The sequence below is a fragment of the Aythya ferina genome (genome assembly GCF_964211825.1).
Source record: "Aythya ferina genome assembly, chromosome: 13".
Lineage (NCBI taxonomy): Eukaryota > Metazoa > Chordata > Aves > Anseriformes > Anatidae > Aythya > Aythya ferina.
Genome location: NC_140311.1, coordinates 11,335,440 through 11,362,862, shown reverse-complemented (window position 1 = coordinate 11,362,862; position 27,423 = coordinate 11,335,440). Strand labels below are relative to the sequence as shown.

Sequence of the window (27,423 nt, the reverse complement as noted above, 5' to 3'; positions counted from 1 at the left end):
TCAGTATTCATATATCCTATTCTAGAAAAGGTGAAAAATTAAATGTGAGAGGTGAGGAACTTTTTTTTTCTTATTAAAAAAAAAAAAAAAAAAAGTCAATCCCGTATTGCAACAGCAAAGAACAGTGATCTTTTGTAAAATATATTATTGGCAGTGCTTTCTTCCATTTGTGTCTGCCAAGTTTTATGACGGTGTACATAAAATCAAATGTAAAAAATATCTTTTAATTAGAGTACTCATCATCTTGCATTAAAAATTGGTACAAAAATATAAATCCCTTTAGTGGATGGCACTTAACTCCAATTGACAGTAGTCCCAATCCTACATGCTTTACTCATAGCTTTAATGTCAGTGACGTCAGTGACTTTTGTGCAAGGCCAGAGTTTGCCTTGAGTCATGTTTGCTCAGAGGGAATAGACATAATTTTCCTTAAAGGTAGTTTTCTTTATAGTATAATCCAAGAAAAATCTTAGAATTTCACATTGAACAAAAAGCATTTTTCCTGTGAAGGAGTGATGTGCAGAGATCTTATATCTGTATGCTTTCAGTATGCTAAAATAGACTGACTGGTAGCCTCCTGTCCTTGTTTTGTATAGCACCTAGAAGGCAGTCCTGCATACGCATTCCTCCAGCATGTGAACTGCCAGTGAAGTGCAGTGCTGTGCATGGCATCCTCAGCTCAGTGGGGACCTCCTCTCTGCGTCATACTACAGTAATTTATCATATGAAATATGATAAATTCGTCTGAAATTCTACACATCTACTAACTGCAGTGCTTTCTCAAATGTCATTAGTACCAGGAAAAATCTAAATGGCCCCTAGTGGGCAATAATCAAAGACGGGGAGGAAAGGGAAGGAAAACACAACAGTGCTCAGTTACACTGACGCAGCTTTGCAGTAGCTCAGTTGAAAGAGCTCTTTTGCTGGCCACAGTGTATCCCTGGCAAAGAAGACCTACTTGTAGAAAGGTATACTTTTGCAGGGGAACGTTATCATGTTTAGATGAAAAGCTCAACAGGGCTCCTGAACTTTGTGATCTGCAGTTTGCTCTGCTCTACCATACATCTGTGGCTGCAAATGCTCCCTGGTGTGATTTGCTCCTGCAGGTAGTCTTCCTGCAAAGACCACAGCTACCTTCCAGCAGACTGTTTGCCACCCAGTCTTCTGTGGCTATCTTGCTGCACACTACCTGGTTAAAAATGCTTTGCAGCAAGTTTTCAGTGCCTCTCTCCCTTTTTTCACCTCATTATAAAATTCAGCAACTTGATCTGCTCTTGGTCATGTACCTTCTGGCATCAGTATGAAACCTTGCAACATGATGTGTGTTGAGAACACCACTTCTGTACTTGATTGGCTCTAATTTTCTGAGGTTACCTTTAATACACTTTGCATTCAATGCCACATTTTGTGTGCAATTTATTTACTGTTTGTTTATGGTTTCAATAAAAGCAGAAGAAACACAACCATAACAATTAAAAACATGTATTGTTTCTCCAAGAAAATTCTTGTAATTAGTATGTTAATTCCCCACAAATATGACCATAGCTATATTAGCAGCCAGTATTACCATATGCTTCTGGGAAGAAAATAATTACCAAATTGTTTAAGAGCCTTCTGGGAAAGGAGAATAGAAGATCTGATTTAAGATGGTGTGATGTCTTGAGAAAATTACACTGTGTCCCTGTCATATTTTTATCTATTATGGTGCTGTCTGCTTATGCATTTCCATTTGAAGAGTGTTATAATTTATCATGCAGCTAGAGAATTCTTCAGAATTAGGGCTAGTTATGTATCAGTAAGCAGAACATAGGAGGCTGTTTAATATGAGGCAGAAAGCTAGCCACTAGCTGAAGTTGGGTCAGTCTGTCAGAACGACTTGTTTGTTATTATGGAACCTTGTCATCAGAACTTTGAATTTAGACGAAATGATATGATTACATTTTTTTAAAGAATCGTTATGCTATACTGTCTCTGTATTTGGAATCCTACCTGAACGTACTTGTCATTGCTGTGTGTTAGAAGTTCCAAGACACACCAAAGGAAAGATTATCTACAGCGGGGTTGGCTTAAGACTCCTTCTGGGCTTCTGTAGCCCAGATAACCTTGGATATCTTTTGCTGATTCAGATTCTTGTGATGATTACTGCCTCTTTCCTCACCCTGGAAACACACATTTCCTGTCTAAACTATGGACTGTAAAGACAAGTAGTGCAGTGATGCCATATGCTGATGAATCAGTGTGAGAGGAGTTTGGTGAATTAGAGCATAATTTAAAAAGAAGAGGCTCATCCAAGTCCAGGTATTTTGCTTGAGATAGGAAAAAGAAACAAAGGTTAGTCACTTTGGTTTGTACTTATTTTGCACATATCATAGGGATTTTCCACTGTTTTAAGTCTTTCTAGTTCCTCAGCTTTAGTATTTACAGTGAGCGGAAAAACATTCATTACCTCCTTCTTAGTCACTTGAACATTCTGGCTAAGGAAGCCTAAAAGAGCAAGCTGAATCTAAATATATAGAACATTCTTTAGTTATATCAGCAACTCCAATTCTTTGTTTCTCACAGGTATATAAGAATTTCTTGCAGAAATTATCTAAAGAGAATGCTGCAAATCTGCTCTGAAAAAACATAGACTTCTGAGAAATTACCATATAATCATATAAATGGTCTGCAACATTGTCCTGTTTCTATTGCATAGCTACTCAAGCAGAATATACTTTAGTCTTTTTTTTTCTTTTTTTTTTTTTTTTTCCTTTTTTCTCTAAAGTTGCACTAGATATACTGAAAGCCTGCAGGTTGCCTTGGAATTGGGGTGGGGAGTATTCTTTCATGTGATCTGATATTTTAGAAGAATTTCAAATGAAAAAATAAATAAACAAGCTTTGTTAGCCCTCAAGACTCAAAATAAAATAATGTTGTGTGAAGATTTCTTGGGAAAATATCACTATGATATAGTAAGATGGAAAATATATATTATGTTCATTAATTCTGGTTTGTTTTGCCTGGTTGTCAGTTTGGAATCTTTCTTCTTACCAAAAAAAAAAACAAAAACAAAACAAAAAACAAACAAACAAACAAACAAACAAAAAACTCAGCTTGCTTGATTTTCCTAATGAAGCAATTTAACTTTTCACAAGAAGCCCACAGTGTTTAGTATTTTAATGTCTTAAAAATTAATACTAAAATGCTGAAAATTGTAATGAACATTGTTCATTACAATGTAAGGTAATGTAGAGTAACTACTACATTTTAAAATAATATATTAAATCTCATTTATCTATGAAATCTGTATTTATTCAGCTCAAGTACGCATCTTTCTAAAAATCCAAGAGGTTTTTTTGGAGGTGTTAAGAAACAGATATGAAGGCAATGTTATTGGTATTATTGGTAGCTTGTTCCCTTATCAAAATAGCAGATTTAGTCAATTTTGTTTTTCTATTAACATTGTCTAAATATTATGGTTAATTGTGGATCCAACACTGATATTGATGAAGATCTGTCATGGACAAAAGAAGAGTCCAAGAAACAAATTAATACAATCAAAGAGTACTTAGTATGAAAACAAAAGGTCGTCTTCTGTTTTGCAAAATTAAAGGGTTAAGAATATTCAGCCAATGTAATGATTTGATTATTTTAGCATTAATGGGTACTTCATCATGGCCTTAGGTGTCTAATATTTGTTCATATGCATTCATTGCACTCACCATGACAAATCCTGTGACAGTATATGCTATTGTGTTCACGCAAATTCATAATACAATATATTTCCATGTCTAGGATATTGTGTTCAGACTAAAAGAAGATATTGTTAAGTACTGCTTTTCTAACTGTAGAGTGCTGGCACTGATTTTATTTTAATTGCTGAAACTGCTAAGTTTCAGTTTCCCAGAAAGTAGTGATTGCTATGTTTTATGTTCTATGTTGCTAGAAGTGATTTCCATGTTATACTCCATAATAAATGTTAAAGAAAAGCTATACATTCTTTAAAAAGCTAGATTCCACAAAGAAACATCATGATTCTTTTAGTTACAAAGGTATTACCATGTGCAATTACATTGAAATGAGATAATATTTTTACTGTGATTTGCTTAATTCTGTTGATTTTGTACGATAACACCGTATTTTTTAGTTGAGTTCTGATCATGCTCTTAAAATACTTTGTAATAACTAACTGACTCCTATATTCACTCTCTGAGAGTATGTGGTAGATATGAACACAACAAACAATACAGACTAAACTTGACCAGAAAGACTGATTTTAGATATGAATCAGTGTGCAAAATTTGTATACTGCATTATCCCAATCAGTTTAACTTTCTTCTGGAAAATTAATTTATGATAATATACCACAGAATCATCATGCATTTGACCTTATTAAACTGGAGTAGAAGCAAATTGTATATCATTGACTTTAACCTTGGTTCACTGTGTAGATGAAAGAAAATAATTGCACTAGTAAAAATAATAAAATGGCTGCGTGCAGCTCTACAAATTGAATGGACCTTGGCTCACTGCTATTATGAATGATTTAGCCTATAGAAATGGAATTTTGTAATTAACAGTAAACGAGAACAGAAAAAAAAATACTAGCACTGGCTGCCTTTAAGCAAGAATGGATGGATGCAACTGTATTAGCAGCTAGTTATAAATATTGAGAATGGTTTTAAAGGCTAGAACAAAAGAAAAGGATGTCAGAGTGGAGATGGAAAGTGGCCTTAGAATGAGGATTTTTGTAATCCAAATGAGATCAGTAACTAAGGAATCCCTAACTATTACTACAATTAAGAAAATGGAGCTGGTGAGACTTGCTTATGTGACTGTGACAGAAATTTGACCCAGGCACTGTTGGGGAAAAAAAAAAAAAAAAAAAAAAAAGAGAGAGAGAGTGAAAGAGACTGGAAAGATGCCTTTGCTGAGGTTAATGCAAATATTCCAGTCCCCATTTTGGGTAAATAGCACATTTGCAATTGATGCTGCTGAGCAGTGGAATGGGTTGTAGATATGTGTATTTGATGGTCACTTAGGTGAAGGGTATGCAGTCCTTCTTATTCCAGAACTGTTAAACCAGCAGCTCCAAGACTCAGAAAAGGTACTGCAGAAATTGTCATTTAAGTGGCACAGTCCCCCAAGGCAACTTGAGATTTAGATTTTTAAATCTATTACTCAACAAAAAGAAAAAAAAAAAAGTATGCTGCATGGTTTTTCTTCTTTCCTTTTCCATCTCTGATTGCTATTCTTTCTTCCAGAAGGGATAGTCAAATTCTACTTTCTTCTATTAATTTAATTAGTACTGTACTGGTGTAACTGAGAGCAGAATTTGTCCTGTGCTGCTCAAATTAAATGAGAGCTCCATCAGGCTGACTCTTTCATATTACAGTGCATCTTCATTAAAATAACATTTAATACCATCTGTAATTTCAGCCCTTTAGTCCTTTAGTCCTTTTCTCATGCAGAGTATCACTCTGACAACATCAGTCAGGTAGGGCATTTTACTGCTTCCTTCACAGAAATTGGCTATAGCCTAATGTGTGTTTGATGGGGGGGAGGGGGGGGAATGTGTTCAGAGGGGGGCCTTTGATGAACATTTGATTATTTTTCTTTGATATTAATGAATGACAAGATTTCATTAGTAATACAAGTATGCTAAGAATACCTTTCTTTTTTTCTTTTTTTTTCTTTTTTTTTTTTTTTTTTTTATGACAAAGGAGTGCCACACAACATTTACAGCACAGTTGTTAACATGAAAGGGGACACACTGGCAGTATAACCAGTACACAGTTGGCCTTCTTTGCTAGAGTAGTTTCATGCCAAACACATGAAGTTTTAATTATAAGCAGTTTAAAATATTTACACTGCTGCATTTTCTTATTCCTGTACAGAAACAAGATAAAAATCCTTTTGAAATGTGATGACAGAAAGTATTTGACACCAACACCATGCAATTGTGATGCCTAATTAATTAGTCTGAGTGAATATTTATGTTGTTGGAAATTCTATTATTGCATTCTCTGCTCAGTGATACCCTAAGTCCCAAAGCGTCATTGCTTGAAAAGACCTGAAATAAGTAATCCTCCCTCCCTCTTTTCCTCCTTTCTTCCCTCCAAAAAGACAGTTGTGTCTGCTATGGAAATCAAGTACTATTGCTTAGGGTGTTGCAATGCCTTTTATATGTGTTGTTTCTGGAATGAGATCCACAGCTCTGAGTGAGTCACTTAAGCATCCCCTTCAGTGCATATGTTTGAAGGTACATTGAAGACCTCTTTCTGAATTTGAACATCAGCTCTTTTAAAGGCTTAGTTAAACTCACTGCCTTTTTAATATCATAGCTGGAACCGGAATGTGGTGGCTGCCTTTGTAAAATGTCTTTGGGATTAGCACAGATGCCCACAAAGAGATAAGATTTGGGTTTTATACCCTACTCAGCCTTGAAGCTCTTCTGTATGCCAAGAAATAGTCTTAGGACTTATTGGCTAGGGAAAGTGAAGGGGATATTCTAGAGCTGACTAGGAGATGAGACGTATTCTACACTTTAAAATACTTGGTAGTGTTTTTGCTTGTTTGTTTGGTGGGTTGGTTATATAAAGATAATTAAAAGTTTCATCCCACTTTCTGGAGAAATCGGTGGATAAGTGCACATTTATGTATGTGTACAGATATGCACACATGCATGTATATATGTTTGTACATGTATTCCAGCTTTTTCCTGTGTTTTGTTTTTTTTTGTTTTTTTTTTTTTTTTGAATGGTTACTTTGCATCAAATGAAGTTCATGCTCATAAATGCCCATCAGATAGATTTGGAGTCTGCCTAGTGGATCAAACCCCACTGGGAAGCTAAATAGAAGAAAACTTCAGGTGCACATATCAGCAGGATTTGCGAGGAGTGTTATTGAAGCTCAGTACTCAGGCTCTTTCATGTATTTGAGCTCTCATTCTTACAATAGCTCTGATTTTCAGAATAGGTACCATCAGCTGAAAAGTAATTTTTTTTATTTTTTTTTTTAAACTCTAGTCACATGTTCCTGGTCTGAGAGAGCAAATCAGTGCTTTCTGATGAGTACACTAGAGCGTTGTTTTAGATGGGGTGGAAAAAAATATGATGAGCAACAGGGACTTGTTGTGGTATCTGGCAGTAATTGGTAAGAACAAGCTTCCTACCATGGACATGGATTTTTTAAAAAAATTCAAGATATGGATAAATGTGTAAGATTTAGCCTTGTCTAAATCTAAACTGCAATTTATGCAAGATGGGGAATAAGCTACTGCATAATTAACTATATCTTGTAAGTTTAGTAGTTATCCTTATTGTCTATCCTTTATCAAAGTAAAATCAGAAAATTGTTTACATTGCAGACTAAAATATACTGTAGCCACACCTGAGGTTTAAATGAGCTGTGTTGGATAGTAGGAGACCTTGCTGAGATCAAGGTAAATTAGCCTTCCCGATCTTTCTTTTGTCATGACTATGCAGCTCTCATTACCTAGACTAGCTCACATAACATTAACTTGGGTATCTTACAGCTACACCATTTTCTGTCTTTCAGATATATACATAATCAGTTTGCTTTTTTGTCAACCAGGAAAAAGTCAGCTGCTTATATTACACTCAAATCAAAATGTTTCCTATCCTGCTAGTCCCACAACGTGTTACAGCTACCTTCTTCCCAAGCTGTATGTAATAACTCTGAGTGTTTATTGGGTCTCTTGAAAGTTGTAGCCCAATAAGTGTACATATATATATATATATATATATTTTTTTTATATATATATATTTTTATATATATATATATATATATTTTTTTTTTTTTTTCTTTTCTGACTTTTATTTCAGTGTTACCATGCTTCCTACAGTTAAACTTCTCCTCCATTTACCCAGTACTTCAGGTCTTCTATGAATTGCAGGATCTGCTAATCTCCCTGTCTTTCCCTGTGGCTGCTCTGGCTCTGAGCTTGCATGTCCCTGGCTCGGCAGGATATCCGGGCATCTTTCCAGTGTCACAAATGGGATAGACAGACTTGACAACCCACCTGATTAGCACGAATTTGAGTATTTTAATTTGGAAAAGGAAAGGAGTACAATGTTTTCAGATTTACTTCTAAATTGTTTTCACTGATTGTTGCCCCTGAAGGGTGAGGAATTGAGCAGTGAATTGGCAAAATAAAAATCAAATCCCCAATGAGTATGAAAGAGGATCAAAGAGAGGAAGGGAGAAACACCAGCAGAAACTAGTAAATGCAGTCTACCACTAACATATAGTGAACGAATATGTTTTTACTGTATGTGTATCTACACTTGTAAGAAAGATGGCCACTCTATCTAAAGTACTCACTTCTGTGAATTTTTTCCTACAGTATGACCATTGCCTATACAACTATCTGTACAAGAGAGTGATCAACTCCATCTGTGATTACTTAATGGTTTCTTTATCTTACACTTTATCTGTTAGGCCTTTTCTACTCTATTCAGAATGTTTCTTCTAAGTAACCTATTTTTCTACTGCTTTCAAACATCTTTTTTCTTTTACTTAAGTCATGTGAGAAAAATAAATGTGGCTTATTTTGAAAAATGTTTATAATCCTTATAATCTTTTTTTCCACCAAAAAGATTCAGAGGACCAGTTAGAGATATGCTTCTCACTAATAAATGTTGCATACATCTACCATACAGTTGCATAGAGCACCTTCCCAACCCAGAGCTGTGAAGGGGAGGGGTAGAAATTGAATGGGGAGGGGTAGAAATTAATCAGAGGCTATTAATGAATATTCATGAGGTTTGTAATCAATGCTATACTTGTGTCATTGCATAAGTAGAACATAGGACTGAAAAAAAGTTGAACTCCTTGGATAATAACCAGGATGTTCTTATTACCTATTACAGGTTATACCTTAATGCAACTTTCTTACTTTTTTTTTTTTTTTTTTTTTTTTGGGGGGGCGGGGGTTGGTTGTCTTTAAAGTGAATCCCAATCTTTTGATTTGGTTTCAAAACAATTATTCAGAGCCTTATAAGGCTTGATAAGCTTGATTCTCTGTAGCTAGCAGTCCATGCTCCATGACATTGATAGCAAGTTATGTTCTGGAGTTAGAGCCTTGCAGGTAGGAAGCCCAATTAGAAAGTTTCCTAAAGGGCTTAGATGTGGTTGATTGCCCCACAGTGTAAAAAGTCAGGTAACTCCTGCGGTGCTAAATCCTTCAGTATGCTTTTTTGGGGGAAACAAGAACAGCATATCAAGGAAATTATGCTGACCTTCTGCCTTGCAGGCAACCTCACAGATGATACTCTCAGGAGGAAAAAGGATCCTCAAGGTGAAGAAATATGGTCCTTATCAAGATTTGAGTTAAGTTATTAATAAGTGCCCCATTGCAGCAGTTACCTATGGGCATCATTTTCAGCCTCTCTTTTAATTAAAACTCCATTTGCTAGAAGTAGCTGTTTAAGTCTTACAGACTGTAATATTGTGTCGAATGCATAGATTTGTAACACAAAAATATGTTCAATAATGCCTTTCATTCAGCTTTCATATATTTTGTGATGCTGGCACAATAAGACACAATAAAACGTGGTACATTGCTTGCTCCTGTACCACTGATGTGAAAGCAGAATGCTATGAATATAAAAGACACCGTAAGCGAAATCATTGCAGAAAAGCCTGAGGCTCATCATTTCTTATGGTGTAGGTTTTTTTTGTAAAGATTCACAGAAGTTTGATTTTTAAAAATATCTCAAAGATACTTTTTCACTTTCTCTCCCAAATTAGTGAGAGTTCTTCCTTTTGAATAATGTCTGATGATCTGTGTTACTTCAGCCTTTCCAGGTCATCTGAAAACCTGTGGCTGAAATGCCATATACTTCTCCAGTAAGATCATCATCGGGAACAATTTTTAACATGCTTCAATCTGTGCTGCTGCATTACTATAGCAGGAATTTAGTTGATGTCGATTAGAAAAGTTTTATATATGAGTACCTATTAGGTCTTAGATTGAAATTGCTAAATTATTTCATTTCAAACACTTAGATCAGAGTGGTTCCGGGTCATGGTCTGCCAAGTTGGACTTGATCTTAAATGGTCACCTTGTAATAAAAAAAAATCCTTATCCTACTAATTGTATTTCCAACTGCAATGCAGTGCTGCACAGAATATGAACTGAGGTTGTGCAGTTTTGGAGATGGGTGATTTAATACCTCTTGTTTCCCCATCTATACATATTTCCTTGTACAAAGTAAAGTGCCATACCCACTGTGTGTTTTAGACTCCTGTTTCATAGCAGTGTTTCAGAGAAGTAGATTCTGCCGATCTTTAGTAAAAAAGGAATTTTCCATCTAAGGAGAAATTATCAAAGCCCCTCTTTTGAACTCGTCAATACTCCTAAGTAGCAGCATTTACTTATTTATCTGACATTATTCATGCGTGTAACAGCCTTTGGCTCTTTTCTTCTGAGAGTAGAGGAAAACTCTCTTTTATGGACACTGGGTTCTCAAGGCAGGCATTTCACTGTCATCACTTATGATTTTTGATCCATTTTGGCATGGTTTCCTGTTACTATATCTAATATTAGAACAGAATACTGAAAGCTTGAAGCAGGAAGAAGACTTTTTGTAAAATCTGTTTGGTAGCCTACCTGGTCAGTCTATTATTATTTTTATACAGCTGCACTATTCCCTCCAAAAGAACAGTTCATGAAATAAACTTGCAAAAAAAACAAAATTACATCTTTGGTGAGAATGTTTGAAACAGTTTTATCTTAGAAACATCTATGTGTTGTTTGTTGTTTTTGTTTTTGTTTTGTGTTGTAAGGTATAGACATGGGGGAGAAAAGCACCAGAATGACACTTGAATAAATTCTGATATATACTCAACCTAATATACTGCTTTTTGAATAATGTTGGATCTTTTGATGAAGATCTACTTAACTTATGATGAATGGTATTTTACCCCACAAACAGACATTGATTTCTGGAGAAGAATTTGAGAGGTAAGATAAACTTTAGGAACAGCTGCAGAGGTTTTTGAAAGAGTATGACTTCAGGCAGTACTAAAATCTTTCAGATAAAGAAGACAAATCATTCTGTCATGAAACACATTGATCAATCAAACTCTTAGGAGAATCAGTGAGGTGGTAGTAGTATGCATCTATTACCCAGAAAATAGGTAGAGGGTATAGACTTCTATGTTCTTGGAAGGAAATGTTTTATTATGAGAAAATCAATTAAATTTATTTTATGAGGTTTCTGGTGGCTTAGAGGTGAGTGGTTTGTTGTTTTTTGTTTTTTTGGTTTTTTTTTTTTTTTTTATTTACTCCAATTTATAACTAGAACAATGACACACTGCTTTCCTGTGATCCTAAAGGTTCAATCGTCACTAGATGTTGGATCAGAATGTAAGATATTTTCTTTAAAGTGATGCACGTAAGTTGAATGTGGCAGTAGAATTGAATTGAGCTTGCCTATCTACGTTATGTACAATTTACTTTTATGTGCATATATAAGATACAGCTCACAATCTATACACATCACATAGTCTTATGTCTGTCATTTATTTAATAGTCACAAAAGAAAACATTTGTCAAATAAAGCAAAATGAAACTCTGATTTAAATTTCTCATCGTTGTAACCTGGCAGTTAGGGGTTGTTTTACATTAGTCACGTGACGTTGTAACAGGTTAGATGTACTCAAGGAGACATGCTGAACATCTATTATCTCCAGGCTATTTATATCCCTTGCATATTATCTTCCAGATTATGTAAGGAATTGGCCCAAGATACAATTGGTCTCAAATCAAAAAAGTACCAAGAAAAAAGATGCAAGTGCCCATTACTGAATACATCAGTCAGGATGAAGAATGACTTTGGAGTCTTTATGCTACAGAAATGTAAGTGTAAAGTCTAATGCTTTCTTTTGGAAGTAGCCATGGACAGTTGAAATATTCTGGATTTCTAAATGGCAAAATTAATCTTTTTGGGGGAGTCTTTATGCTGGCATTTGCTATTGGGCACCTGAGAATTTGGGGCTAAATTTAAACGTAAAGTTGTATTATTTTAGGCTAACCACTCTGGAGAACAATCTTGTATTCCTTGCACACCCAGCTGCTAAGTTCCTGCTGAGATCAGTGAGTGGGGATTTTTTGTGCGTAAAGAATGAAAGATCAGGTTCCAAATAAATGTTTGGATAGAGCTACTACAAGACTTTACACCTTTTGTAAAGCCTCTTGTAATGGTTTAAACTTAAAGCTTGAGTTCTCTTCTTCCCTGATACTCATTATTTATGAAAAATGAATCAAGAATCATTTTCACTGTTGAACAATGCCAGGAGATTTTATTAGACATTTTTATGTGCAAGGACCGTTCTGGAGAATAAATGTGCTCTTATGTTCGTTGCTCACTCTAGTTTCTCTTCCTGGCAGCTATGACAATTATTTACCATATTCTTTGACACTGTGGTAAGAAAAAAGGCAATAAAAAAAAAATAATTGAAATTCTGACTCCATTGAAATAAAATTGATTTCTGTTACTGATTTCAGTCTCTTCATCCACAACACACTTATTTGTTTCTTGCTGGAATGATGAGAACCACCTCATGTTTTGTTCAGATTCATTTAAAAAAAATAAATAAATCAGGTTTTAAAAGGAACAAACCACAAAGCATAGCAGAAAAAACTTACTCATGTTTGACAGCTTTTTAAATACTCTTAACAGTGCTCTTAATCAGTACTCCAAATGGAATTTGATGTATTCTGCCTTAAGAAAACTATTTATCTTCAAATTCTTTGTGGCTATTCATATTTATCCTTTGACTCAAGTCTGACAGTGACCTGTCTTTTCTAGAAAGCATGTTAAGCTGCGTTGCACCTCAAACTCGCTGACATTAACAGAGCTGTCCCCAAATAACTGGTATATATGATCCCTGGAGCTGTTTGTCTCAAATAAGATCAAAGGTACATTCCTTTGAAGTAGAAAACAGGAAAGCATGTTGTCCATTGGCTTGAAAGAGTCTTGGCCCTTCAGAGAAGTAGAGGCGTTAACTCAGATTACAACATATGTACACTGCAGCACCATGAGCTGACACAGTTTAAGACTAAACAGATTTGGATTTAGGGGGGCTAGTTTGAGAAAATTGAATATTTTATCTTAAGTCATTATAACCCTCTCAAGTCATGTTTTACAGTCAATTTTGAATTGATTTGTTATTTAGAATATTTTATCATCTTGTGAAAGAAACATTTTTAGGAAGTGTCCTTTCCACTAAAAAAATACTTAAGTAGAAAATCACCGGTTTTACTAGCACAAAGTTAACAGCCATGACTCAACAGATCTATATGGATGTGTTGAACTCCTGTGTTTTTCTTTAATTCAGTGCAATCACTCCTTTACTTTTCTGTCCATGAGGATCCTGAACTGAAGCCTACTCTAATCAGGGAGATTTCAACAAATCTTAGTGTTCATGTCTCACACCCCTAAATTCAATGCATATTATAAACATTAGTTATTTTGCATTTCAATGATCAGAGTTCTGCCAGAGTTCTCAGACAAGAACAGCTACAGAGACCTACCATACAGACTACACATCAGATTTTCTTGCCTTCTTGCTTTTTCTCAGTTATTGCCAACTTGCTGGCAGGCAGTAGTTTCAGATAATTTCCATCTAATGTTTTGGTATCATATAAAGAACAAAGGAAAGTTGCGATGAAACATAAAAGACGTTTTCATTCTCCAAGAAGAAACTGAATGCAGTTATTGAATGAGACAGTTCAGTATTATTGTATCCTGGAAAATTTCACTGAGTTGTAGCTAACAATATCTTATGCCTATAACTAAGCAGGAGTAGGAATGAGATTTATGAAGCAGAAACAATAATAAAAATTCTGACTTTAAATTGGCTGTACTTCAAAAATACATTGAGATCAGCATTGGATTCAGTTTACTCAAATAATTGCAGCCGAAGTGTATTTGAGGGCATCTTCTCTTATACAGAAGAGGAAAAAAAAAATGACATAACAACAGAACTAACAAGTATAGTTCGTTGGGGGTGACTGAATGTATGATTTCTCTCCTAGCATTAAAAGTGAATACAGAGCTGTGACGTGGTGATTACATCTCACCTAAAAGGGGTAATTTATATAGCTCCAGGCATATTGTTAGAATTTGGCCTTTTATCATGTTCCCCCTTTCAGTTTTTTCACTTGCAATCAAAAGGCTCATCGATTTTGGTTGGATATGGTAGGGAGACTCCAATAAATAATATGGAAAAAAGTGCCCTCTTAAAGTAAATGATCATACAGTGCAGTGCAGTGAGATGAGTGCTTAAAATGTTAAGACCATTGATTCTTCAAAGGAGCATTTCTGTAAATATTATTTGGTCACTGAAGTCAACAGGACCATTATAATGAGTAAAATTTTTGTGAGTTACAGCTCGGAGCTTGCAATCAAAATTATTTTCTCATCTAGTATTAAATAGTATTAATTAAATGCACCCACAGAGTTACTTGCAGAAATAGCAACGTTACTTAGAAGTTGAGTGTAGTTACATAGGTGCATTATTTCATAAGAACATATAAATCAGCAGCCTTTGCCCAAATGAGCTTATGCTTATTAGAATGAGAGGGAATCATTTTGATGAGCAAAAGTTAAGATTTTAGGAGAAACAACAGGGAAGAATTTAGGGAGCATTTTTGTTAGGAAAGCAATATTATGCAGGATACTATGTAGGATTTTGTTTTTTCCATTAAACTCAAACTTTCAAAACCTGTACCTCAACATTTCCAAGTACTTCACTCAAATCTAAAGATTAAAGAAGACATCCTTTGACTTTATCAATACTGCTTTCAACCATTGTATGGTTGCAAATAGAGTGGTTCTTCATTTCAGGCACAGGTGGTATAGATAAGGATTGTTTCATGGTTAATGCGCATGCTACACCTTTCTTTTTATCTTGCCTTGAGGTATTGCATACATAAGATCAAACTAGTTTTAGAAAACTTCCAAAAAGTTGCAGTCTTAATGGTTCCATCTACATGAGTATAAATGACTTTATAAAGTGCTGTAGAGTCTGTAGAGTCATGCTTTTCATTCTTTTTTAAACTTCAGTATATTTTTCCCTTTTTAGCTGAAAGAAAAAATATTTCATTTTCTGGTAAATCTTTCTCCTTATGTAAGGATGAGATGGATCTCAAGTACATAAGTTCCTTCTAAGTGTGTATACAATCATAACTAAAAAATAATATTTTGTTATATGCTCAGCATAATTTATCCTTACATTGTTTTCCTACCCATATACTTGTTCCTGATGATCTGGTTAAACAAGTTATGAAGGTCATGAATAGAAACTATTTTTCTTGTGTTAGCAGAGGGATTTTTTTGCTCTGATTTATAACAGGTGACCCAGGTCCAGTTACCTCACAGAAGTGTTACAAAGTTTATGGTAGGATTGCTCAGATAGAAAGCCATACTCTACCAATTCAAGAAGCATGGAAGTGTATAAACTGAATCCAATGTATCCTGGAAAATGGTCTCAGTCAGAGATGGGATACCATTGTCAGATGGAAAACAGGTCTTATCCAGTGTAACTTTCTTTTTTTTAATCTTTCTTTGCTCAAAATATTTCTTTGCACAAAATATTAGAAATGCCAGACCATAAAATCCATACAGTGCATAACCCTGTCCTTTTATTTATTGTACAAAGTGCTATAGGCACATGACACTAATATTAATAAAATGACTCACCAGTAAATGGGCAACATAATTTTCAAATCATTCTTTAAAATCACAGTGATACAAAAACTAGAATTATATCGTTGTTGCAAAGGATGAGTGAGAAAAATAAATGCTATCCACAAAGCTATTTAGAATTATAGGGTGTTGTAATACTCTGCTTACTATGAAGGAAATAGCTTTTTAATTCATATGTACCTAGTAAGAAACTGCATAAAGTGTCTGAAGGAGTAAGATAAGAACTTGATCTCATGCCTTCTGAAGTTTCTTGATGCATTGATTTGGGTTACATCCTGTCTGATTATATGGTATGATGATCAGACTTATGTTTATTAATTCATCCATCTAGAAAAACATTAGAATTCAAAATCAAGTATGTTTGGCTTTAAGACTGTAAAATCTTCTAGTAAAACAGCAGCTACACTAAGCCATTTACTGGAGAGAATTGTTACTAAAGAGAGAATCTATTACATTTTTATAGAGAAAAATCATAAGTCTATACTTCACACTTCTGGGAAGGCATTAACAATAAACCAGATAGGAAATCATTCAAAATAACATGACGGAAAATAATTGTATGATCACTGGAGAACCTTGAAGAGACTGATAGTTATACTTGTAAAAATGACAATAGGAATACATCCTTTACAAACGTCTTGTAAATGGATAGGTTTATTATCTTTGTTGCATTTTGAGCACCTCATTTTTCTGGTGATCATATGAAAATGTTCAAATGATTTTTAGCAACTCTGCTCCAAGGAAAAGTTCTTTTTTATTATAATTTTGTGTTGAGCTTGGGGGAAAGGATTGGTGATTTCCACATTCATGACAGGGACACAGGAAAGAATGGAATAATAAAAATTGGGAAATTGTGGTTTACTAAAAACATATCTCATGTTTACATCCCACTTTCTTTGTTTTTTCAGCAACCAGTGAAAGAAAGAGACATGTTTAGATACACAGCTATCATCCATTTTTGTATAAAGCTCAACAGCTGTTCAATACTACACAGCAATGTTCTTGTACTATGGGCAGGAAATAAATGCTTTCACTGGATCTGACAAATGTGTTTAGTTGATCAAAATATGAAAATATGAGACTGAATATGGACAGCAGAATTCTAACTTCTGTTCATTAAAAAATTCAGAAAACTCTTTTGTGGCATCAAAAGGGTCAAACTGTGTCTGTATGTCTCAGTCAAGATGACATATAGCTACAACAATGGAATACAGTCTTTTTATTAATTTACTTACATGAATGTGCACCAATATGTTTCTCTTCTGTTTCTATGCAGGTTGCCCATTATTGTCAATGGGAACACCACAGAATAATATGCCTTTTGGTGTCTTTAGTACTTTTTCAGCAACAAAACCAGCATGTTCATAAAAGGAGATTGATACAGTATTCTTATTTTTTACAATTTTAAAGGAATATTCAGAAAGAAATACATATTTAAATGTCTAAATATAACTTGGGCACCTAATTATATGTGAGGGTAAGTTTCAGAATGGAAATTCTTACTTTAGGATTGGTAAGAACCTAACATTTTCCATTGGAATACATGAAATGTATTTACAGACAATAGATAAGGCTCTTAGTATCACTTTCAGGTATATAAATATCTGTAATAGCCACTTTGTAAATGACAAAACGGTAGTATCCAGGGGCAAGATTTCTTCATCATAGACTAATACACTTGCCCTCATTTTAACCTCACAGCACTCTAAATTAGGACTGCTGAAGTCAATAGCTACAATGAGTTGCACTAAGGTTGATAGCATTATGCTACTGTAAAATTGGCATAATCATGAGAAGAATCTGTCTCAGTATCTCTAACTGTCAACTGTCTCTTTCAGCTCCCTCCTTCAATTGACAATGACTATGTGACACTTGGACTCCCAGGAAAAGGCATCTAGCACAGATGGCGACAAAGAAAGGAAAATAAATGCTACAGTCAGGCTTATAAATCTCTTCTGAGACAGGTAAATAAGGAGATGATATACCAGAGAAGCAATCGTAAGTCAATACTGATTTTTTTGTTTTTGATGTTAAATAGAGATAGTATAATAGCTAACTTATGAATACATTGTATGATGGAATTTCTGCTTGTGGTTTTATAAATATGTGACTGCGTTTCCACACTTTTTTGACCAGGGTACACCTCTGGAGAACTTATCTTTCAAATTGAACTGATTCTAATCTGCAAAAATAAAAATCAGAAATCATGTTCTGACAGAGAACACAAGCAAACTGGCTCTAGAAAATTACTTTTTTAAAGGTTAAAATCAGAAGTTAGACATGAGAGAATAAAAACATGATGAAGTTATAATCATTTATGTAAAATGTATAGTTTAAGAAGAGTAATTCTGAGCAGCTTACTTTGGCAAATACCATATTTCTATAAAACGGCTGATGAGTACAATCATTTCCATGTGATTTAAGGGGAACTGAAGGCTACTGTTTACATTAGATACATTATCACTTTAAAGCGTTAAGGTCATAATGCTTTCTCCATCTTCTACTCACTCTAATATATTTGATGCATTTATCCAGAGAATGGGGATATGCTGGTAGTTACTCTATTTTTGAGTTCTAAATGGGTGCATAGCAAGAGTTACAGGGGGCAAGTCACTATGCTAAGTTTTTCTTGTGAAGGGTTTCGTGGTGATTCTACCAACACTGGAAAAAAGTCTCAGTTCTGGTATATGGGTGAGGCTTCACTGACTTCAGCAGTCAGACAGAGTTAAACAGCTGAACGTCTGACCTTATGTATCATCAAGAGGCAAATGAGTGTTATAACCTCCTTGCTATTCTGGGTCTTTAATGGACTTTCCTGTTACTACACATTGAGAGCATTAGCAATTTTTGTTATGTATTATCATATTACAACTGAACAGTTAAGCAGGGGAGATTTGCACCATGGAAAGTATTAAGAGAAATTTTGCTTTAGTTTGACAGTAATTTCCATGATATAAAGAGAAGTATGTATGAAACTTTTGAAAAGTCTGTTCTCTGTATGCAATTAAATTATTTATAATGTGTATAATTAATATGTTCAGTGATTTTGGTAAAGAGGCTTAGCTTTTAATCCTCCTTTAAAGATAAGAAATCACAGAAGTGAAATGCAAATTTGAGGTCTTATTTTATGTTTGCACAATAATATCAAGCATTTTTCACTGTGGTTGATTATTAAAAATACAAATTATTTTTAAAAAAATCCAGAAATCCCCATAGGCTAATGATCACATTATCAATGCAAGCAAATTCCTCAGCACAACGCTGAAAGAATTAGGCATAACAGCAGTTCAGCAGTGTCTGAATCTATGGTGTAGCAGATGAGAAGTTGTTTAAAATACCTTAGATTCCCACAGGTAATTTGAATAGCTAGTAAGTAGAGTAACTGAATGCTCCAAATACACTTATTTAAGGAGAAATCTTCCTAGTTTCAGATGCTATAGAGTCCCCAAACACTGCTGAACTACCAGTTTCATTACATAAGGTTGAAGAAAGGGAGAAATAGAGAACAGACAAACAGACAGATTCCAGATTCTCTAACAACCTGTGGTAGGACACTGTATGCAAAGAAGAGATGTCATGACTTTGGTCTGTGAAGTATGTGAAGCTAGTGGTCATACACTCAGATAAGGAATAAAAAAGGCCTGTGTCGGAGCAAACCCGGAAACCTGTGAGAGATGGGGTCTGATTCATGCATTTCTACTGATACATTTACTCAAGGTTTAGAGTGGCGTGAAAATTTCAAGAGGTTCAATACATGCATTTTCCTGTGAGATACATACATGTCTCTCACTGTTGTTGAAGTTCACAGTGAGCTTCATAGTGTAAATCAGTTTATGGAAGTAGGCAAGCTGCTCAGAATATTAATGAAATTTGATTTCTTACTGGTTCACATAAACAGTCTTCCACTTTCCCTTATCTTTATAAAGCAGCTATCTTCCAGCTTCCAGGGAAGGGACTGACAGACTGGTGTGCAAATGGACATCTTGCCAGTGTGAACCTTACTTGCTTAGGAAACAGTTTTTAAAATGTCCTCAGGCTTTGACTGTCTTTAAAAACAAGAATCAGACTTCTGATTCTCCATAGAAGTCTGGTGTAGACATGGAATTGCAGGAAAGTCATAGGAAAAGGAACCTCTCCAATCAGGTTTCAAAAGCTATTCTCCAAAACCAAGAAGTTTTGTTTGGTTAACCCTAGGTGATCACTGGAATTTCTGTGACTCTGAAGGCTGCACATTTGAAATATTTTCTATCTTTAATGCAGGTGGCAGTCAACAACCTTATACATATATGAAGTCTCTATATGTTGAGTTAACAAGTTCTTTTTTTCTCATCTTGCAATCATTTTAGAATTAAGAAAGCTGAACAGGACACACTGTGTATATTTCATTAAATACAGATCCACAACTGCAGTCCATATTTGCCTTTTAAACTCTGTCATACACTAAAGGAAAAAAAAAATCACACAGCTTATTCTTTGTTACTGTTGCAATGATTAATATTATTTTTTTTTTTTTTGCAAGTTTCTGTGCAAAAATGTCAGGCATATTATCACTTCAGCCGAGTTCTGAAAGGCCCTGTTGAGCCATCCTACAGGTTAAATTTGTTTAATTTTACTGTTGGAATCTTCATTTAAACTTCTTTAATCTCCATTCCATGAATCTATGATTTAGTCACTGAGCAGCTATATGCCACTAATTAAGACACAATGAGATAAAGCAAGAAATTTGATAGCTGAAGTTAATGGGAGTAACAAAGATTCACCCACATGAAAGGATGCTTACTCAGTGTCAGTTTGCATTAAGTTGTACATTATTAATAATTCTATCTAATGAAATAAATTACAATACTAAATGTATCGACTGAAAATAAAAACAAACAATCAAAAAAAAGCCATTGCAAAAGCATGAAATTGTTGATAACTATAAATATATGAATTATTTGAATAGAGTCCACACTAATATTTTATGATCTGAAAATAATTTATACCAAAGAAGGATTTTGTCTTACATTATGTGGATGAAAACTTAATCTGATTTCTCGTTCGAGAGAACAGACCTCCCCAAAGAGCTTGAATGAGAAACAAATACAAGCATCTCTCCACATTTTGGCAATATTTGTCTGAGGAGGGTTGAAACTCATTTAATTTCATTTGAAAAGATTTTACATCCCCTGTGTTTACTTTGAAGTTGAGACTCAATACAAAGGAAGCCGCAGCACTGGAAACATTTATTAATCAGATCAAACCAGTGCTTTTTATTAGGTCTTTTTGCTCATGCTAGTTGAAATTATTTTTCAGGATCTAGCAACTGTCATAACTTTCTACAGAGAAAATCTGTCATTCACTAAAAAGACTTGTTTAATGCAAAGATGCATCAGGCTGGTTTTGGAGAGTGTCCCAACCATTTCATTTTCATTCATTGTTTCAGTCTTTAAAAAGAAAAAATAATAAAAAAATCTATGATGGATCTCTGAAAATCTATCATGAAATTGAAGCTTTTTCAATTATTTTGAAAATCAGAGAGAAAGATTATAAATTCAGTCTTGTAAACACTGTTACTGTTGGTATACAGCATGTCGTGTTTTATACACAATAAGATATCTTGTCACAGCAAATGATATTTTATTTCACTTACTCATGTGCTGTGAATAACTCTACTTCTCTCATGAATGCACAGAGTTCAGTAACTGCATTTTTCTGTTATTTCTGCCTTGTGCAGACCCCAAGACATGATTTGTCTGATGCCCTCTCTGTACCCCACAATTTCAGTTAGGCTTCCAGATTCATGGTTCATTCCAAGTGCAAGAAAACAAGTATATGTTACTCAAGATGATAGTGACTTCTGTCTACTCTAGTAACATGTCAAAAATTTTATCTTCCTTAGGATGCCAGAAGAATGCCAGTCATTATGAGATCTGTCTTATTTCTACTGCTTTAGACCAACTGACTAAAGAAACAAATCTTGCCAAATTAAAGGTAGTTCTGGAGTATAAAATAACAGTAATTAAAAACTGTTCAAACCCCAAAATTAACAATAATCAATGTACATTGTTCATTTTAACATAAATTTCACTAAAATCTCCAAACTAAGAAACATATTAAAATTTATGGATTCGTGCAAATTGCACAAACTGTGCTCGGTAGTAAGTTTTATAAATATGTTCCACATTGTTTTGCCAATACACCGTCCTTTAAAATCATCCTATTGATTTCCCCCACTTTATTGCATCAAATCTTCAGCACTACTTAATATCCAAAATATCCAAAAAATTCAGTTGTATTTTAGAAACACACCATGTTCTGTGTACTTTTGATGTGAGGAATAGGAGTCCTAGGAGTCCTCACAGAATTGAAGTGCTGAGAGATACTATCTTGTCAGTCATCATCTCATCCATCTCCCTGGGATGAGGTATAAGTACACTCATGCTATTTGTCTAAGGTTTATTTTAAAAGCTGTAGTCTAATAGATTTGATAAAGTACCTTGATAACCTCTTTCAGTGGTTCACTCATCATCTGATGGAGGTTTTTTTCTGTATATAAAACATAAACCATTTTTGCTGAAAATGAGGAGAAATTAGTAAGTGCTTGACACAGTCTCTAAATATTGCTTATCCTATCATCAAAGTCATTAATGAAATGTTGACTGGTGTGAGGGCATGGACAGGCTTCTTTAGGGACCACTACTGGAAATCCCAGTTCAACAAGGAACCAGTTGTAGCTACTAATAGGATTTTTTTTTTTTTCTTTAGTCATACATTTACAAGATAGTGTTACCATATAAAAACATTTCCCTCCAGTTGTTTAAAAACATTACTGATGTTTTCCCGTAAATCAAAGGTTGTTTTTTTTGTTGTTGTTGTTGGTTGGTTGCTTGCTTTTTTTTCTTCTTTTTTTTTTTTTATTAAACAAGTTTTACCAGATGTACGGATAAGAGCTCATCTGGGAATTTATAGAAAATTTGCACAACATTTTAGGATATGGCTTTTTGAAAATACATTCTCCCGAAATCAGCATTATTACACAAAGCTGCATTACTGTATACAAGGAACATTGATAAAATAGGACAATCATTGTGTTAGTTTTTATTTTTTCATTCTTGCACTAGTAGTGCATTTCCTTGTAACATGCATTAATATACGGGGCTTTCAACAAAACAAATCGGAGTGGAATTTTTATGAGTTTTATGGGATTGCTGAAGACTTTTTTCTCATTTATGAAATTACATATTGCAATCTATTAAAATTATCATCAGATTAGTACAAAACAATTCACTACCAGAACGTTAAATCAAAGTCTGAGTGAACACATGACAACTGTATATGTGAAGTTTCCAGCAAGATCAAATTCAGTATCTGTTTTCTTATATATATGAGGACTCTGAGCCTGGATTTCACTGGACTTGATTTGAATGACTTCCCAGGCAGTAGGAGCAAGGCCTTGATGTGTTAGAACAGACAGTTGAATCTCACAGAGTATTGTTTCATGTGCTTAAGAACTACTGTGAGATTTAAACTTCCTTCGTTCCCAATCTGAATTTCTGTGAAACATTTTGTGGTTCTGACAGGACATATGCCCTTCCCATAGCATTTTGATCACTTATAAGTATTTCAGCAAAGATGCCTTCACAGTATCTGGTAGCATAATAAAGATCACAAATAATGGTTGATATTTCTTGATTTCTTGAAACATGTAATATGTCTTTCTTGGTATTCCCTCTTTTTTTTTTCTTTTTTCTTTTTTTTTTTTTCCCCTTTGGCTATCTGTCTTAAAAGGCAGGTAGTACAGTATTCACCAGCTTCTGTATCTGTTGTTATACGCACACTTATTTATGTGTTTGCCTTCTATTCAGGCTCAAGGACATTTTCTCACTGCATTCAAATGCCTTTCTGGTGGCTGATTACTTTGACATTTTCCTATTCCATTTTTGGCAGGGTTTCAGTGTATGTTTTTGCAAGGATAAGTGAAGTTTCAATGAAGTTAAATGGAAAGAAATACAAGTTAATGAATTGTTCAGCTTTGGCTTTGCGGTCATCCAGTTAAGTATTAAGATGCAAATGTTGTCAGGAATATTACAGAATGGCTGAATTAAAATGATGCAAACAACTCTAGCGGTTTTTCAGGTGCCGCACTGAATTATTTTTATCTTCTTTTTCTAATTTTCCAGCAGTTTTGCATTCCCTGTACAGTAACCTACATCAAAAATACAAGACACAAACAAGATATAGAAATGAGTTTGAAGAATCTATTACAATAAATTCTCTTGCCAGGTTTAAATGATCTGTTAGATTCAGTTCTATTGTTGAGTTATAATATTTACCTGTGATTTTTCTTTGGTTGAATTAAAGAAGATTTATTACAGCCAATAATATGTTCCCTAATTCCACAGTCTAACAGCTCTCAAGTTTTTCTTGATTGTCTGGTGTGTGCCTACAACTTATTTGCATTTTTTATAACTACTGTGTACAAACCCAAACAAATCATACTAATCCATGGTGTTTATAGACCAGAAAGTTTTCACATTTATTATTTGTCTTCTCTTCGGTGATTAATTTCATTTGTTTGTGGTTATGTGGATGTAGATAGATTGTTATTTCAAATGTATATTTTAGTTTCCCTGTAATACAGAGATGCACAGAAGTATAGTTCTATAAGGTGCTGATATGGTTTTAATCCATAGAGTATATGAGCTACTTCTAAACACATTCAGTGAGATACACATAGTTTCAGGCTTATAGTTTCTCTTTCCTAATCACTGCTCAGTCCAAAAGCCATTGCCATTAGATATGTTTCAGATTGCTTCTCCTCTTGATTCATGATTTTCTGTAGTATTGTTTATTTCATCAGGGTTAAACAAAATTCATTATAGCTTTAAGATTTTTGTGATGGCTGTTTTCTAGCTGGATTTATTATTATTATTTTTTAATTTATGAATATTCTCTACTTTTGATGAAAAATTGTCAAACTTATAACTATCCACTAACTCAAGATTTATCTAGAAAAGATGATAAAGAGAATAGCAATTCCATTTTTTATTCACTCATGAAAACTCAGTTTCTGTATTTCCAAATTTCAGAATCTGGAAAATGTAGACTAGCCATTTTTTATTTCGGCTTTTGCTTTTGGTAAAAATATTTTGGTTTTGTATTTTGTGGTGTTTTTACTCTGCATAATCTATTTCTCTCTCTTAATTGACTTTGCAGATTCTTTTTGGGGGTTTTTCTTCAGGCGTGCTAAAATTTGGAACATCCAAATTATGAATCTCATTTTAGGCAAGCAGATCATGGTCTCTTTCCTTTCTAAAGCATGAGTGACAAACAGTCAGCAGGCTGGATCAAGTACTAAAACTATATCACATATCATCTATACGTGGACAAACTCTATGGGTTTTCAAGCACTTTTGAAGGGGATATGGAAATCATTACATTCAGAAAATACTATTTATTGCTGCTACTTTCGTTCTGGATATATGTTTTAATAGCAATTCTTTTGATTGCTATTTATTTTGAATAGCAACTTTTTGATTGCTTAATTCTGTAGGGGAAAGGACTGTTTACATTTATTTCCCCAACACAAAGATGGGAAAATGCTAATGTGCTTTGCTGGTTTTAATCATAGCTACCACAGTTTCATGGTTGTGCACATTGACTAAAACTACTGATTGCATAAATGAAGGAAAATGGAAACTACTTTCAACAGAAATTAAATCCAGAATATGTGCAACGAGAAGGGATTGATAGAAATAAGTATTGAAATTTCACAATAAATACAGTAACAACAACAACAAACAAGTAATATCCTGTTTTTTAAAGTAATTGAAGAGGGCGGTTTCCATGAAAACAGTTTTGTTTTAATCAAGCATGTGCATAGCTAGGTAGCTCTCAATTCATGTGAGAGAAGTAGCACATTATAGCATAGAAAGGGCTGGACAGGAAAGACAGGAAAATAGTTATTTGCTTAGAATGGCTGGCAATGGCGATGTTTGGTATTGATAATGATTTTAGCAGCACTTCAGTGCAGGTTATCTCAACGGTGACAGCCAAATAAACATGTTGAGGTGGGACTTGTTCAGCCTACTTTAGAGTGTTCTTTTAGAGCTCCAGTAGAAGTAGTAGTATCAGATTATAATGCAAGGTTTTATCCATCAGTTTAATACTAAATATACTTGGATCTAATATATAAACTGCATTTCTGTGTACACAAAACAATATCAAAAATTTGTACTTAGTGACTATATTTAGGAACTTCACTGGTACATACAGCTTTGTTCTTTCCTCTCTTTCCATTCCATTTCTAATGCCTATATGGTTTGCTTCTGTCTCACAGAGCAAGAGATTATTCTGCAGTGAAGCTCCTGAATTTGATCTGTGATAGCTGCCTACAAATGCCAGCATTGTTTTTTACATTATTGTTGCAATTATTGGCATGTTCTTTGAAAATAAATATGTTTTTATTTTCAAGTGTGAGCTATTTTATGAAGCTATTCTAGCATAAGCAAGATTTCTTGCTTTAAAAGAAAAAAAATGTGGAGAAAATGCTTGAACAGTGAGTAGATAAAGAAAGTGAAAATATGGAACCATGCAAGAACTTAAAATTAAGACAAATTAACCCAAAGTGAGTCACTATCAAAGACTGCATAAAAGAATGACATTAATTTTCACTTTTGTAAAAAGTTCTCCTTTCTTTTCTTTTCTTTTTTTTTTTTTTTTTTTTTTTTAAGTGTAGACTCATTTATCAAAATATGAAGAACCCTGTCTTATGTTTATATTTTTATATTAAGAGTGTTCTTACCTTTGTTAATATAAAGACTGAAATGAACTAAGAAGCTCCAGGGATGAGGTGTTTTGAGGATATATAGGGATTTTTCAGCCCTAAAGTTCTGATTTGCCCGGAATGCTATAGAAAGTCATAACCCAAAGGCAACCCATTGCCTTCATGTCACAACAACCACAATTGTTCTTCAGTGTAGCTAATCAGTACCAAGGTTATTTGTTTGTTTGTTTGTTTGTTTGTTTTTTAAAAAAGCACTTTTTTTTTCCCCCCTGCTGCATCCTATGGCTGTTCTAAAAGAGTTTTTATATGAGACTGGTCACTACGGAAATGCTCTATGCTATATGGAGAACCTGAAAGAGTGAAAGAGCACAATTTCAGGGGCAAGAGGAAGTAACTTGATGGCAACTTGATGCAGCAGTAATTGTAAATATTTGAAAGTTAAGTTGTGATATGATAGCTGACCTACACATTGCTGTAGTTAGACTAATGTTGGAAAAAGCTACAAAAGTAAGATCATTTGGATACAAGATTCATTGGAAAAAATACCTTATATTCATCCACGTCATACGGAAAGAGGAAATATTCATTAGGGATTTGAAAAATGCATAATGTTTGCCTCATAACAGAAATCACTATGTTGCATCCATTTTCACTTCCTTGCACTTTCCAGTATACCCTGCCAGGACAGCTCAAAATATTGTAAATAGGCAGCCTAGGCAGCCTCCACACCTGAGTACCTGCTAAACACCCCTGAGTACAACTGCAGTGGGTACCAGAGCTACTACAGAAGATAAAGCTTGATTCCATACAAAGTCCCCTGTTAGTATTATAATGAATTCACCTAAATGTAATAAGGTCACCATGATGGTCAAATCATTCAGACAACAATTCTCCAGCCAACTGTTTGAAGTCCATCTTCAAACACCTCAAAAGAGT

The 27,423-nt window shown here is 34.3% G+C and overlaps 1 protein-coding gene across 15 annotated transcripts in view; it reads left to right on the top strand.

Moving 5' to 3' along the window:
• SLITRK4 (SLIT and NTRK like family member 4) overlaps nucleotides 1-27,423 on the top strand; it is a 268,817-nt gene that overhangs the window by 211,495 nt on the left and 29,899 nt on the right. For 11 of the 15 annotated variants that reach the window (XM_084535154.1, XM_084535157.1, XM_084535153.1 and 8 more), the window contains 2 exons: nucleotides 11,733-11,866; nucleotides 17,558-17,683. The gene's annotated coding sequence lies outside the window, so the exon portion shown is untranslated. Of the gene's footprint in view, nucleotides 1-11,732; nucleotides 11,867-17,557; nucleotides 17,684-23,648; nucleotides 23,753-24,917; nucleotides 26,175-27,423 lie in introns of those variants that run through there. The other 4 variants (XM_084535149.1, XM_084535150.1, XR_014697696.1 and 1 more) reach the window with 3 other exon arrangements.